Source organism: Cololabis saira, chromosome 24 (assembly GCF_033807715.1).
Source record: "Cololabis saira isolate AMF1-May2022 chromosome 24, fColSai1.1, whole genome shotgun sequence".
Classification (NCBI taxonomy): domain Eukaryota; kingdom Metazoa; phylum Chordata; class Actinopteri; order Beloniformes; family Belonidae; genus Cololabis; species Cololabis saira.
The window spans coordinates 11,524,223-11,538,364 of record NC_084610.1 but is presented as its reverse complement, the minus strand read 5'-3'; the positions used below and the strand labels follow the sequence as shown (position 1 = coordinate 11,538,364).

Here is a 14,142-nt window from a genome sequence, read left to right as displayed (position 1 = left end):
ATGTGACAACTGTTATCGCTTCAGAACACTCAGAAACCTCGGACAGTGTCACAAGAGCGACTTAACCTCCGGGCTTCTCTGAGTTAAAAGTTCCAAAAGCTCTTTAAAGCCTATTTAATTGAATTAAGCTGAATTCAATTGAATATACTTTATTTATCCCTTGCGGGAAATTCTTTCACCACAGCGCTCCAGTGCACAAATTACAAAGATTAAAGATTAAATATAACAAGAGTAAGAGATGGCTATTCCTGTTCAAAGCTTTAGGAATGAAATTAACTATAGTATATCCTTGCAACATGGCTGCACAAAATGTTTTACTACACCTAACATTGTTTATATTGCAGATACTACAAGAGGAATGTCTTCTGCATATATTTATTTAAACAATCTGGTGATTAGTACTTTTATTTCTTTCTTTAAATACTGCTGTTTTGCAAAGGAATGTACTGCTTTCCAGTTGAGAAGTGGTCATTTTGGGTTAATATTACCCAACCAAACGCTGTAAAGGAGCCTCTCATGCTCTCCGCAGGGCAGCACAATCTGCCAAGCTTCGCCAATGCAAACTGCACTCGTTGTCACACTTTGTGAAGTTTCCATAACAACGTGACACTCATCTGTCTCGATTGCCGATTAAAGAATGCACTGTGGTGGATAACATGAACTGATCTGGAGCTGAAACAGAGGGATGATGGGAGGGAGGGAGGGGGAATAGTATCCCACTATGTATTTTTCTCTCTTGAAGGATTTTAAGTTTGCAATTAACAGCTTCCTCCTCAAGCGCCTGAAGTATGCGTCTGCGAACACTTTGAAGATCAAATTAAGCAATTATGGTAAGATAAGCATTTCATGAGTCATGCTTTCGTATCTTATCATGTCGGCTACACATCAGGAAGATAACAGGATATTTTCATGGCTGATCAATGCTATCAGCAGTAGGCGATGTTCCCCTGAAAGCAGCTACTTTTAACTTCATAATTAAAGCGGCAGAGATCAAAGTAACTGCATGGATTTCATAATAAGATCAAGAACGCACCTTAGCCTTCCATTAAGTTTATACAAATCGTATAGACGACTCCTACGTGGCAAGGGAACTGGGGAACGTGCTGCCTGGGCTATATTTGTCAGCCCGGCCCCAACAGCAAGCAAGCAGCACGACAAAAGTCACATCTGAGAGATGAGATGCTTTTCTGAAGCCCGCCCAGGCTGACAATGTCTCACTGAGACTTGTCAGGGGAAACAGGAAAAGAAACGGCAACAATGCAATTGTTGCTATATTGGTCGACATCATCGCGACAACTTCAAACCACTACAAGGCCTTTTTTGCATTTCCTTTTCTGCGTTTGTCAGAGAAAACGGGGGGAAATGTAGAGTTTCTGCACCATTGAGACATTCTTAGGCATGGTTTAACACCTGCCCTGCTGGGATGACCTCAAGTTAAGAGCACAAGCGCGTCCTTTCTTCTCAGGGCTGGCCATGGTCTCCCAGATCAAACACTGGACCTAGATTTCCTTGATCCCTTTGACCCGTAGCAGGTGAGGCGGATCAGCGGCACCCCTGAGCCTGGCCTGGCCAGCTGCCGCGCAGACGCCTCGGCACATGTAACATGCTTGTTCACACATGCGTGCACACATACATTCCAGACTGCCCAAACAGTTGATCCTCAGGGAGGCTAATAAAACACACAATCAGTGGTTTGTACCGCGACCCGCAATGTGGACACGGAAGCACACAGATGGGTCACTACATTTGTCCAGATCCAGATAAAGGACACTTAAATAGGCTCAACATTTGTCAGAGACGCACATCATGAGCCCACCCTTAAGGCAACGTTTCATGTCTTTATTTGTTCTGGGCTTCACCAAAACACATGGTGGCTCTTTGAAAGTGGGTCACAACAAAGCAGGCCGAATGAACTCCACCCCGTCACGCTCAAACATGACTCAATATCCATGGTGTCACAGTCGATATTCGTGAGCCTCTGGACTGAAATTCTCAGAGGTTTAGGCGTCCCCTTGAACTCACATGGGTCTGGTGTTCGAACACACTTCTGCGATGAATAAAACCATGTCTGTCCGTCTGTCTGGGAGGGACAGACGCGTCTACAGCGGGTAAGATTAAATATGCTACATGATAAGAAGCAATTAAACATCTGGGTTCAACTATAGAAGTTTCTCCTCTGTCATACATCACCACAGATGTCTCCACAAAACTCTCTGGCAACTCATCCGAATCCGCCACTCTGTCATTATCATTCCAGTAATACTGGCATGACTTCTCCTTTCCACTGAGAATCCAGCCTGAGCTGAGATGGATGGTGAATGCACGCGGGAATCCCCCAGGGACTCTCACACTTAAGTAAACTAAGAAGAGCACAAACTCCCAAAGAGACACAACCCCCCACAACTCTCTCCAGGCACTACACATATCAGGAAACAAAACATTCCCCATCCTTTTCCCGTCTTACCTTCCACATGATTAAAATCCCATCATCCACACACAAAGTGAAAAAGAGAGGAAGAGAGAGAGAGGTGGGGAGGGAGATGGACAGCTATCTTTGGCTCTCTCTCTCTCTCTGTGGGATACAGAAAGTGCAGCGTTGGAGGCTAAAACGGCAGCAGGCAGGGATCTTGGGACTCGGTGAGGATGTAGATACACCTCCGCAGCTGTGTCATCACCTCTCATGACATGTTTCCTCCTCTGACTGTGTTAAGCCTTTCCATCCTGACCCGGCAGAGAGAGAGAGAGAGAAAGAGAGGGGCAAACAAGTGCACCGCCCACTCTCCATTTTCTCCTCCTCCCCCATGTCCATTCCTCCCACTGTTTCGCTGTATTTAAATCTAGCAGGGAGCTGCCCTGCCCTTGAGTAGGCCAATCACGGGGCTCCTGGGAGGTGGAGTCTGAGCTGTGTTGATGTGTGTTTTCCAGCGTGATGTGCCACACAAAATGATACTGTTAGTAAATGTCTGTTTGGCCTTCCTGTTTTGTCTGCTTGGATGCAAATTAATGTAGACGGGTGGGGGGCAAAGCGTGCAAACAGTCCAATGTTATTTGGCCTTGAGTTAAAACCAAGCGACCGTGTTGCCCCTAGTTGCTATCAAGGAAGTAGGTTTGGTTGGAGGTCCTCAACTGGAGGCTGCATGCCTCCAAAAGTGAGTCAACCGCCCTCCAGGTTAAAATTAATGCTGTCAAGCGATTAAAAAAATGTAGCAATTCATGAATTAAGATCTGTAAGTAATTAATCTAATTAATCACTTTTTTAATCTAACCTAAAAATTGCTGAGAAAAGCCCTCAACTTGAGGTGTTTTCCTTTAAATTCGTTACATTATTGCGGCAGATCAAAAGACTGATGTATAAACAAAAAAAAGTGGCTTTATAAAGTAATTTATTTATTTTTTAACAGACTTGAGCAGATGCAGTCCTAGCCACTTACATCCACTTACCCCCCCACCTGTTCAGCTAACCACGCCCACACACAGGGACAGCCAATCAACGTCCACTTCAAGCTGTGACGTCCCATTGTTTTCCACCCACAACTCAAGCACAAGAACCCACCGCACAGACACAGATTTCAAAATAAAGGCAACTCGCAAACAGAAAAAGTAAAGTTAGAGATTAAAAAATAGATTAAACGATTAAAAACATAAATGCGCTAAATATGCCTGTAATTCATCGCAATTAACACACTTATTCGACACCCCTAGTTAAAATATCCAACTGGCTCTAGTTACTTAGGTCGGTTAACACCTAGTTGTCCAGCAAACTCGGGATAAATGGGTTTCCGTTTAATTGAGGTTGCAACATTCAGATGGTCCAAGTTTGGTTTCACACTGTTAATTGAACCAAACCTTTTTAATAATGTATTCCCCCTTCTTACCTGTTGTGGCACTAAATCAAGAATTACAGGAGAAGACAAGACTAACAATGACCAAGAAACCAGGCTAACTATTGGTTCATGCAGGCCACGTTCTGATCCTGTAGTTTGCTTCTTGTATATGGTTCACTTGAAGTGGACTGAGACCTACGTTTTAAGGAGGACCAAAGTTCAGGTTTTTGATACTTTAGTGAGACAAACTTTTGATGGGCCTGCAAGAGATCGGACCCAGAGCTTCGTAGCCAGAAGCAGCTACGTTCAGTCCCCTTTGAAGGGGTTCTGGTCCTGGCTAACCAGAGGACACCAGCTGGACGAGCTCTGGGTTCTGCTTCCTCCAGTCTAGCGACTTTTACCTCAGATCATTTCAGGACCCTAACAAGTTGACTAACCGCACCAGTAACCAAAGACAAACTAAAAAGGAGGACTGACAAAAGTCCGCTGGGACTGGCGGTCACTTGGCTCGGGACTTGTGAACATACGCTGCCGATTGCCACACAAGAGGTTGAATAGGCTGAATGATGACTCGCCCCCGCAGCACTCATTTTTGGATGTTGTTTTGGTAAAGACATTTGTAAAAGAGAATGTTTGGACAGATTTGATGTGAATTAATCTAAAGTTATATCATATTGCGTAACAGATTAGCATAAGCAAACAAAACAACTTTTTTCTCTGAAAAGATCCAAAGAGATTGTCCAATTCTATGGTCCACAAGGACACATTTGACAAAGCATCGCTGAACACGCACCCTTTGAAAGATTCTGCCCTTGAGGAAAACTTTTTTCATTTTATAACCAATTCAAACCAATTCTACACTGATTCTTTTGCTCTTTTCTTTCAGACTGCAGGAAGGCTCTCGATGTGAAGCCTCTTTACTTTGAAACATCTTTTCAACCGACAAATCACATGTTCTCGTAACATAGAAGTTTTAGCCTTGAAAATTGTGCCCAACTCAACATTCAAGTTAAAATGACAACTTTGTGGTGTCTCAGCACCGAAGAGCACAAGCTATGGTGTTTTTATCAAGACGGTATTTGATTAATCAGTAAAGCAGCAAGGGAACAACACAATCATATTGAGGCAGAGGAAAGGCAAGAGTTTCTATCTTCATCGTCGCTGTTGTGGGAATATTAATTATCCAGAGCAAATGGACATGGAGAAAGATTTGAGTTTCCATTCACAGCACTTCAAAGTGACGGCGAATCAAGAAGTAAAAGGGGACACACTTCAAACGTAATCAAATTTGTCTATTATAAACATATAAAAAAAAGGCTTTTCCCCATTTTAGATAAACGAATGCCACTGGGGAAGTCAGTTTGTATTAACTTACACATCAACACATTCTCAGCATAAATCCCCCCCTCGGTAGTTTTTATTGTGCCTGTGACGTTTCTCCTCCCCCCCTCCACCTTCAAACCTGAGCTGTTTTGGCCGCCGCTCATAAAATTCCCCCCCTTTTCATGTGGCCCGAGAGGAAAGCAGCTTAAATTAATCTTCAAGATGCAAGACAGTCCCACACAAGGCAAACAGGGCTGCCTAAACCGCCGTCTTTGGTCCGAAATCCTCCGCATTCACCAGCTATCTGATTGGAAACTATGCCTTTTGGACACAATGTGAACAAGTTCTTTTTTAATCTTGGCCATTGCGCCATAACAGAAAGCAAAACAGATGAAAAAATAAACATCAGCCTGAAGTATTATTAAAAAGTTTACAGGTCACATGATAAGAAAACTTCATAGCCCGCAGCTCATTGGTCGCTAGATGATGGATAATCCCTGACATTTTGCGCCCCGGGGAAACTGAGTCCTCCAGTTGCAGAACGTCTTTCAAGTTATCAATGGGTTCTGGCTTTAATTCCACCCCGGACTCAAAACTGCAAAGCCCGAAACGCTATTTTGGGCCAAAATCATGTTGAGCGCTTCGACTAAACCTGTTTGTTTGGGTCTGATAAGTTCCAGAAAGCATGTCCAAAACTGAAGGCTCCATTGAAGATGCCAAGCTCATACAGAGATTTCAATTAGATTATGTGTTTTGGAATTCCTGGAAGGTCAGCTAAAACGTGTTTTCATCACGTAGGTTCAGAGCTCTTAAAAGGGGGACTGATAAGTGAGTTTAGTCCAACAAAAAGTTCCCTCAGGTTTGGATAATTTACGGATTTCGATGACTCTGAAACGGCACGTCTGTGTGAGCTGCACAGCTCCTAACTGCGTGCCTCTCCGGCGGTTGGAGAGGGATCAGTTGAGGTGAGGCTGTTGCTAAAGAATGCTCTTTTGGAAAAGGACAAGGAAACAGTTTCCATCTCGGGTCAGTTCCCAGCGAGAGCAAGATCAGTCACTTTCCGAAGCCGTTTTTTCCCCTAACTCACCAGGACACGACACGTCCTTCACTATCGCAGGAGGAAAAACCCAGAGACACACTTTTAGCTTCAAGTATTTTAATAGATTTGTCTTTTTTACAGGCTATTCCACTTTTCTCCGATGTCGAGACTTGGAGGTGAAGCCACATTCATACACACTATGTCCCCGAGGGAGGACAAAACATTTAATTGCTTTTATAATCAGGAGAATCCTGCAACAAGTCTCATAATATGAAACAGCTGGAGGAAATACAGTTTCAATAAAATATTTAAGACTAGTGATGTTATTCTTATTACTCTGGGGTTACGGGCTCTTCTGTTTAAAATGTCAACAATTTATAAAAGAACGCTTTAGAGATTTAAAAGAGTACATTTTCCTCCGTGCTTCTCCAGATTATAGTTCCTTCTATCAGGCTCTCATGTTTTGAAGTTTGCTTGGGTTGTGTGTGTGTGTGTGTGTGTGTGGGGGGGGGGGGGGTCTCTCCCATCAACCCGGCTTCTTTACAGTAGATAAGAAAGGTCAAATTTGACTATCTCAAATACACTTTTATTTATTCTATCACAAAGGAAAACACTGCAGTGGCCATTGTCTCTTCACAATATTCATGTTATATTATCTAATGTGGCATTCTATTCTTACTGTTCTGTTTTTTTTATTATTTTTTATATAATTTTTTTTTTTTAAGTTTTTATTTTATTTATTTATGTTATCCTCACATGTTAAGTGAATGAAGTACTTGCGAGCAAAGATTAACCCGTGTCAAATTCCTTGTTTGTCTACGCAAACCTGGACAAAAAAGCTGATTCTGAATCTGATAATAAGAATAATAATAATTAATTGATAATAATAAAATTGATGATGATGATGCTGATGATGAAACCAAACGGGCTACTTGAACAGAGGGCTGTTTCACAAACAAGGGATACTGTGTTATGTCAGGCCTGGATTTATCTCTTATCCTGAGTTTCTGAATCCTACTTTTGTGAAACAGCTGTCAGCAGTGGTCACAGTCTCATTCTGCTCTAAACAAACAAACAAAAACATTCAATAAAGAAAAACGCATTTAGCGCCAGTGACTCCCTTGAATGGTAGTGGTGTGTGTGTTTGTGCGTGCTGTAACTTAGGTTCCTGCATTGAAGCTGAAACCAAATCATCTGAAAAGTCCTATTCTCTGATTGGCTGATAGGTTGGTAACTCCAGCCAGCTGCTCTGAGCTTGTAAAATGGACTGTTGGGATTTCTGTCCGGTGAGGTTAATAATTTCTCAGTTTGATAAATATCGTGTGTGTCTTGCGTGTCTTACGCGCTCAATGCGTGATACTTTTCTAAGAACATTTACCTGTTCAAGGTCAGAACATGTACATAAGAAAATTTTTGAGTTATTAATAAGTTTTTATTTGTTCCCTTGGTTAAGTAATCCACTTCCAGCTCCTACGCTGAGCTAGTCTAGCTGGAGTTTTGTCAGAGGCGGTGATTAGCTGCACAAAGAAGAGAACGGTACCATCTTATCAAACTCCAGAGTTGATAGAAAATGAATTCCCTATATGTTTGCAGATGCCATTAGCATTAGAAGCTTAAAAATAGTTTTAGGACTAAAGATGGTTTGGATTTTACCCACATACCATGCTGTCAGTGGTTGCGATGGTCGTTTGTTAAGATATACAACTATTTTTGGTTATTTTGGCAACGGCCCTGGTTAATTTGGATGACAGAAAGGACTGTTTGTGCAGATGATTCATGCAGCCACAAAAGTAAAAATGTTCTTTAACTGTTGACATTTTGTAAGCACATGCGTCATCTGCAATATAAAAGTTTTCTCTCTTTTGTGTAGAAAGTCTTGTGAAGGACAGAAACTCAGGTACGGTATAATTTTGCTTTTAGACGTGTAATCTTTCTCTTGAAGGGCTTTCAAAAAGCAGAATTAACACAGAGACACGTGGACTCTTGTTAGTGTCTGAAGAGATGCAACAAGCTGAGCAGATGTCCTCTCCCTACCAGTGTTCGTCCTCTGAACGTCTTCATGTTGGGGTTTTAAGTCGAGGGAAATTGTCCAGTGGGAGAGAAAGTGGTTTGAGTTGCATTTTCAGAACCACGTGTGGTCGTACATCATAAATTGTGGAAATGTGAGTCCCCCCAGCAGAGTTTCAGTGAGGACCAATTTACCTGGAGAGGTGAAGGTTAAGCATGAACGAGAAAACCTTTTGTATTAATCAAAGGTTTGTACTTTTAACAGTGACAGGGACGCTTTAAGTCAGGTCACATAACAATGTCTATCCCTTTAATGCAAACATGCTGTGAGGTCTCGTTTATGGTAGCACTCTCCTGAAAATTGCCTTGAGCCCGAACAATTCAAAAGATTAAGACTTAATTCTTTATTTAACCTACAATCAAAGGTTTTTGTTCTCCAACGAGGCGGCTAGCGGATCAATCCCAAGCCCCGTCATGTGCCAAGTGTCCCTGGAGAAGAGCGTGAACCCCAGGTAACCCCCACCGCTCCAGCCCCTCACAGTGCTGGTCCCCACCCCAGACACCCGGCACCAGGACCAGGGGCAGATGGAAAACCTGGACTAAATCTATACCTAGCCTTTTCTCTTAATGGCAAAATAGAACTGAGGGTAAAGAAGAAATGAAGAACAGAGGGACTGTGGGGGGTCAATCAGTCAGTGAGTCTGAACAACAACAAACTGGACAGTGCAATAACTGTGCAATATAACATAACACTTATTTCTTTTATATCCATTTTTTTTTTTATTTAATTTTTATTATAATTTATTTATTTTATTTTTTTTATTTTTTTTTAAATTTTTTAACTTTCTATTTATTTGTTTTATTTTATTAATTTTTCTTTGTGATATTTTTATTTTTATATTTATTTTTATCTTTTTATCTTTATATGGGTGTTTGGTTTTTGGGGTGTTTGATTTGTATATGACAGTGCTGAGTGAATGAGATGGAGATGTCAATTTCCCCGAGGGAACCTGCCAAAGGGATTAATAAAGTTGTCTGAATCTGAATCTGAAAATATAGATAGATAGTATCTCCATCTCAGTAAGTGAACGATTAAGGAAGCCTCGAAAGCTTTAAATCAAGAATAGAAAGAATAAAAGTGTCCAACTTTTTTCTTAATTCTTTGGTTTTTTTGATAACCCTTCTGACAAAAACTAGGAAAAGTCTGTTTTTACTGCCGCTCTCGCCTTTCATGTTGATCCTTCCCAGGACGGCCCTCCGAGTTCAGGAAAGCCGATCAGCTCGGTTTAAAGTGGTTTTATTTTTAACGACCAGGAATGACGGGAATGCGGCAGAAAGCGTGTCCTCTCTGCGAGTGAGGCCGTCGCGAGGATAAGGGACGACGGGGTCACGACCGAGACCTTTCCAGAGGGTACCGACACCGTGGGTAGTCTGGGACTGGTAGGATTTGCATCCTGCAGAAATGCACAGAAGACTTAAATGTATTAACTGGCTCTTAGCCAACGTCCTGGGGGGGAATAATGCAAATGGGCAGGGACCCTAGGCTACCTAACAATGCTCGTCACGTGCATACAAAACACTTTGCATATTACCTTCCAGACACGTCAAATAAGATCAGAGCTTCTTCACACCACATGGTCATTATCTTGAGCAGCATGCAGTCGTTCATACTACAAGACTACATTTGCTTGTAAATGGACATTTCCAGCCTCGCAAGATAGTGTGTGACCTTTTTCGAGCATCATGAAGTCACCGTTAAAGGCCGTCTGGAAAATGCCAAACACGGTTCCCTTCAAGCTGACCTGTGGCCTTTTTTTAAGCCACGGTTCACATGTGGTCAGGAAGGGGTTCTGGTTTGAATCAGCGACGGGAAGAAGACCCGCAGCTGAACGGAGACGCCGCCGTCTTTGAAGCGCAGTTGGGAGATAAAGAGAGTGGGGAGGGAGCTGTCGTCTGTCCATGTTTCCCAGCATCTTTTTTGAATTCTTGCAGAGGCTGTGAGTTATCGGTTGTTGTCACTGGGTAAACTGATTCAATCAGAAGGAATGAAATTATGGGATAAGTCCTAAAAGGAGATTAAAAGATGGGCACATGCGGGGAGATGGGGACAAACAGATTAAGAGATATGGAGGGAGAGGGGTGGAGGCAAGAGATAAATACGTCTGGGTAATAAACGCTACCTGTAGCTGCACTATTAAAACAATAAGACATGACATAATGACATGGATGGAGGAATCACATCGGCACTATGAAACTATATACAGCTGAGAATCTTTGATTTCAGATTTTTGTAAAATCCTGATGTACAGCTTCTTGCATTTAGACACAGCACCTTTATTTGGTCACAATTTCCACATTTGTAGATCATATGGCATCACAAGAGGCAACGAGGTGTCAAGAATGCTCTGAAAAGATAAAATTACATTTTGTGTCATAATGTATAAATGTACTTATTTTCATAAGTTAGTCTACTCAGAAATGATCTACTTTGGACTTGTTCGTCATCGGATCAAAATCAATCAATCAATCAATGTTTAATTATAAAGCCCTTTACAACACACAGGCTGACCAAAGTGCTTTCCATTAAAATCCACATTAAAACAAAACAATTTAAAAACAACATAATAAAACCATTAAAATCAAATTAAGAATATTTCACATCAATACTGTGTATTAAAAGACAGTCTAAATAAATAGGTTTTAAGTCTGGATTTAAAAACCCCAAAGTCAGTGATGGTGCGTGTGTTGCCCTGTAATTGTGTTGCCCTGTGTGTTCTTGTATTATATTAACTTTTCAATTATTTTAATATGTTAAATGACATTTTGTATAGATATATATGGTAAACGGGTAAATAATAAGTTAAGAAACAAAGTATGTACAGTATAATTAAATATTTAGTTGTTTTGGGATGATTTAAGAACTGCGATGTTACTTCCGGTTTCCGCGCGATCTCACTTCCGGTTTGGTTCCGGTCAGACCAGCCGTTATTTTCCTGCTCCATCTTCTTCTCACCATTTCAGTTGTGTACAAGCAATGCTGTAAGTTAAGTTTGATATATTAGATAATTATTTTTGTATTGTTTTGATGGGAACTTTATTAGCATAAAAACGATCTGTTAGCTAGCCATTAGCATTGGTTCATCTTCTAATTTGATTATGTATGTTTCTGTTGCAGTTTTCACCACTTATTTACACGTTCAATCTTCAATATAATTGATGAAACGCCACTCCACGCCTCTGTCATCATTTCTTATTGAAATTGGACAACGGTTTAGCTGAACGTTTAGCTTTGGGTCATCTACACCCGAGTGAGAACGTTACAGTGCGCATTTCTGGGTCCAGCAACCGAGAAGGCCCAATCACCCCAGAGTCTTCAATCTGAAGACGGCTAAGAGTGATGAATTCAAGTCCCACTCTCAACTTTTCTGTCCGCTTTGATCCATAAAAATATGAGTTTAGCTCAAAGTTTTAAGATAATGTTAAAATCCGTAAATAATCTGCTTGTTAAATGATATAGCTCATCAAAATTGTTTAATTATAACCAACAGTATCTCTGCCAATAGGGTAAGAAACATTTTTCTTGACTACAATTTTTAAAAGTAGTAAAATAGTAATTTTCTCAGCTATTTTTCTTTTAGAAATTTCTTTTTGCAGTTTATACACTATAAAAACATTCCTGTTGAAAATAAGCCTCATAGTCCATAAATCTAGTCAAAATTGTCTGTCAGCAAACATGTCTTTTCCAATAGGATAGGATATTTTTGTTTGGCTGTAATGCTCTATAATAGTCTTCAGCTTTCTTAAAACAAGCCTTTTTTTGTATTCAAATATTAGTTTTTGCAGTGTTTTTTTGCGTTTTCAATTAGAAAAGACATCATTTTTTATCACAATTATTATTATGAGTGAATGGTGTCAAATAAATTATTTTTTTTTATCTCAGCCATATTAACAACTGAAAACAGTCTCAGACTGAGTATTTTTATTGCAGATGTCACTTATGACACAATCTATTTTGTTTTTTTGCTTGATTTGCATAAAACAAGTTAATTAGGGGACGTATTTTTCAAGTTAATGACCACATCACTCATGAACAGTCACAATCAACAGTTTGACAACATGTAGAAAGGTTGTCCAGTATTTTCAGGTATTTTCCTCTACTGATGGTATATCTTATGACAGGATGACATGATGTTGTTAAAAAACTGACTCTATGGGGATTTTAGTGATTTAATCTCCGATGGCCCGTGAATAACAAATATCCCAAGGATCTGCCCGTCACCTTTTCTTACTATGTCTAAATGAAGCCGTTCATTCATGTTATGCATCTTATTTCTGCAAAGGGCTGAAGAGTCACTCCGTGATTCATCCGAGGTGGAATAGTTTGTGTCGACAGTCGTGTCTTTGAAGTAACTGAACCTGACAAAGAACAGAGAGAAGAGGAGAAAGAGCTTGTGATTCAAACGTAGGATGCTGCTCCAAAGATTACCGTGACTCACTGAATCAAACCGAGGTCAGACAACCAATGAAAATATTTAGATCCGCAGATGTTTTTGTGACCCTAATAAGGAGCGCAGGACCACTGAGGTCAAGAGAAGTCGTAGCAAACTCTGAATCACCACGAGTTGGGATCGTCTTCACTCAGCCAAGCTCCTTTTTTGAACATGACTTCAAACATGATGCAATTAAAGAGGACATCCGTAAAAAAAGAAGGAAGTGAAGTTGCCAGTAGCTCCGGATCCACTCGCTGAACCTGACACATTCTCAAGCAGCAATAGCTCACGGTCTTTCTGTCACTCCAAAGTAGTTTCCCGTGACAATATCCAGGCTGATCAAAATGTAACCAGAAACACAAAGAGGCTGGGTTTTCAACCCCCGAGGGAGATGAATTCAAGCGTACGTATACACTGTGTACGGTACTAATGTTAGGCACCATCATCATTAGGTGTCAGCAGCGCTAACGTACCCACTAACCGCCATAAGGGATGGGTTTTCACCTCTTGTCATCTATCAAAGCAATTCATCTGGTCCACTTCTTCAATTACACAATCCCTCTGGGATCTTTATCACCTGAAAAGCTGGAGTCAAATGGTGTATTATGGTGTTAAGATATAACAGAAAAAAATACTTTTTTTTTAATAAGGTATGTTCACTTTTCTAAAATAAAAATGTTTTTTACGCTTATAAAAAAAATAGAACAATCACTTGGTTTTAAGTCACATTTACAGCCCATTGGGAAGCAGTCTCGCTTCATTGACCTTGATGATGTGATTCCAATTGTCAAAGTGACCTCCGGTTTCCACCTCTGGTGTAAATAAGAGAGTGCTGCTTCACATGCTCACTATAATATTTGTTACAGCTGGTTGTGCTGCCCCGGGGCTGAGAGGAATCACATAAATTATCTCTCCCCATCAGCAACTTGAACTGGTCAAGGTGTCATTTATGGACTTAAAGGGTATAATATTGCCCTTTTTTCAAAGGTTGACATAATTTCTGGAGGTTTTAAATAAATGTCAATAGAATGCCTTTATCAAAATACCACAGGATTAAAGTATCACACTTCACAGCTCTTACAACATTGTTCACAGTCGCCGCCAAGGCACGTTATTACTGCATGAGATGGTGCACAGTCAACTACACTCCAAAACAGCCCCTCTAGGAATAACACAAGCTTTTGTTAATCTAGTCAAAATTGTCTTATTTTAAGCAAAAAAATCTGCCAACGGGCGAGAAAAAAAATCTTGACTAGAGTTATTAAAATTACCAAAAATAGTCTTCTTTTGTCATGAATCAAGGCGTTTTTACTTTTTTACAAATGAGTTTTTGCAGTGTAGCCCAAGAGCTTACACTAGCATATACAAAACTGATTGTTTTTAACAAGTTTAAACAATCGTTGCTTCGTAATAAAAAAGCTAACAATGCGTTTTCACTTTTTAACGTATGAAACATATC

General features: G+C 40.6%; 1 protein-coding gene across 2 annotated transcripts in view; it reads right to left on the bottom strand.

Moving 5' to 3' along the window:
• LOC133424899 (E3 ubiquitin-protein ligase Midline-1-like) overlaps positions 1-14,142 on the bottom strand; it is a 78,466-nt gene that overhangs the window by 48,567 nt on the left and 15,757 nt on the right. Inside the window, exon 1 of one of the 2 annotated variants that reach the window (XM_061715475.1) lies at positions 2,465-2,724. The exons of the other annotated variant lie outside the window; for it this stretch is intronic. The gene's annotated coding sequence lies outside the window, so the exon portion shown is untranslated. Of the gene's footprint in view, positions 1-2,464; positions 2,725-14,142 lie in introns of those variants that run through there. 2 annotated transcript variants of the gene reach the window in all.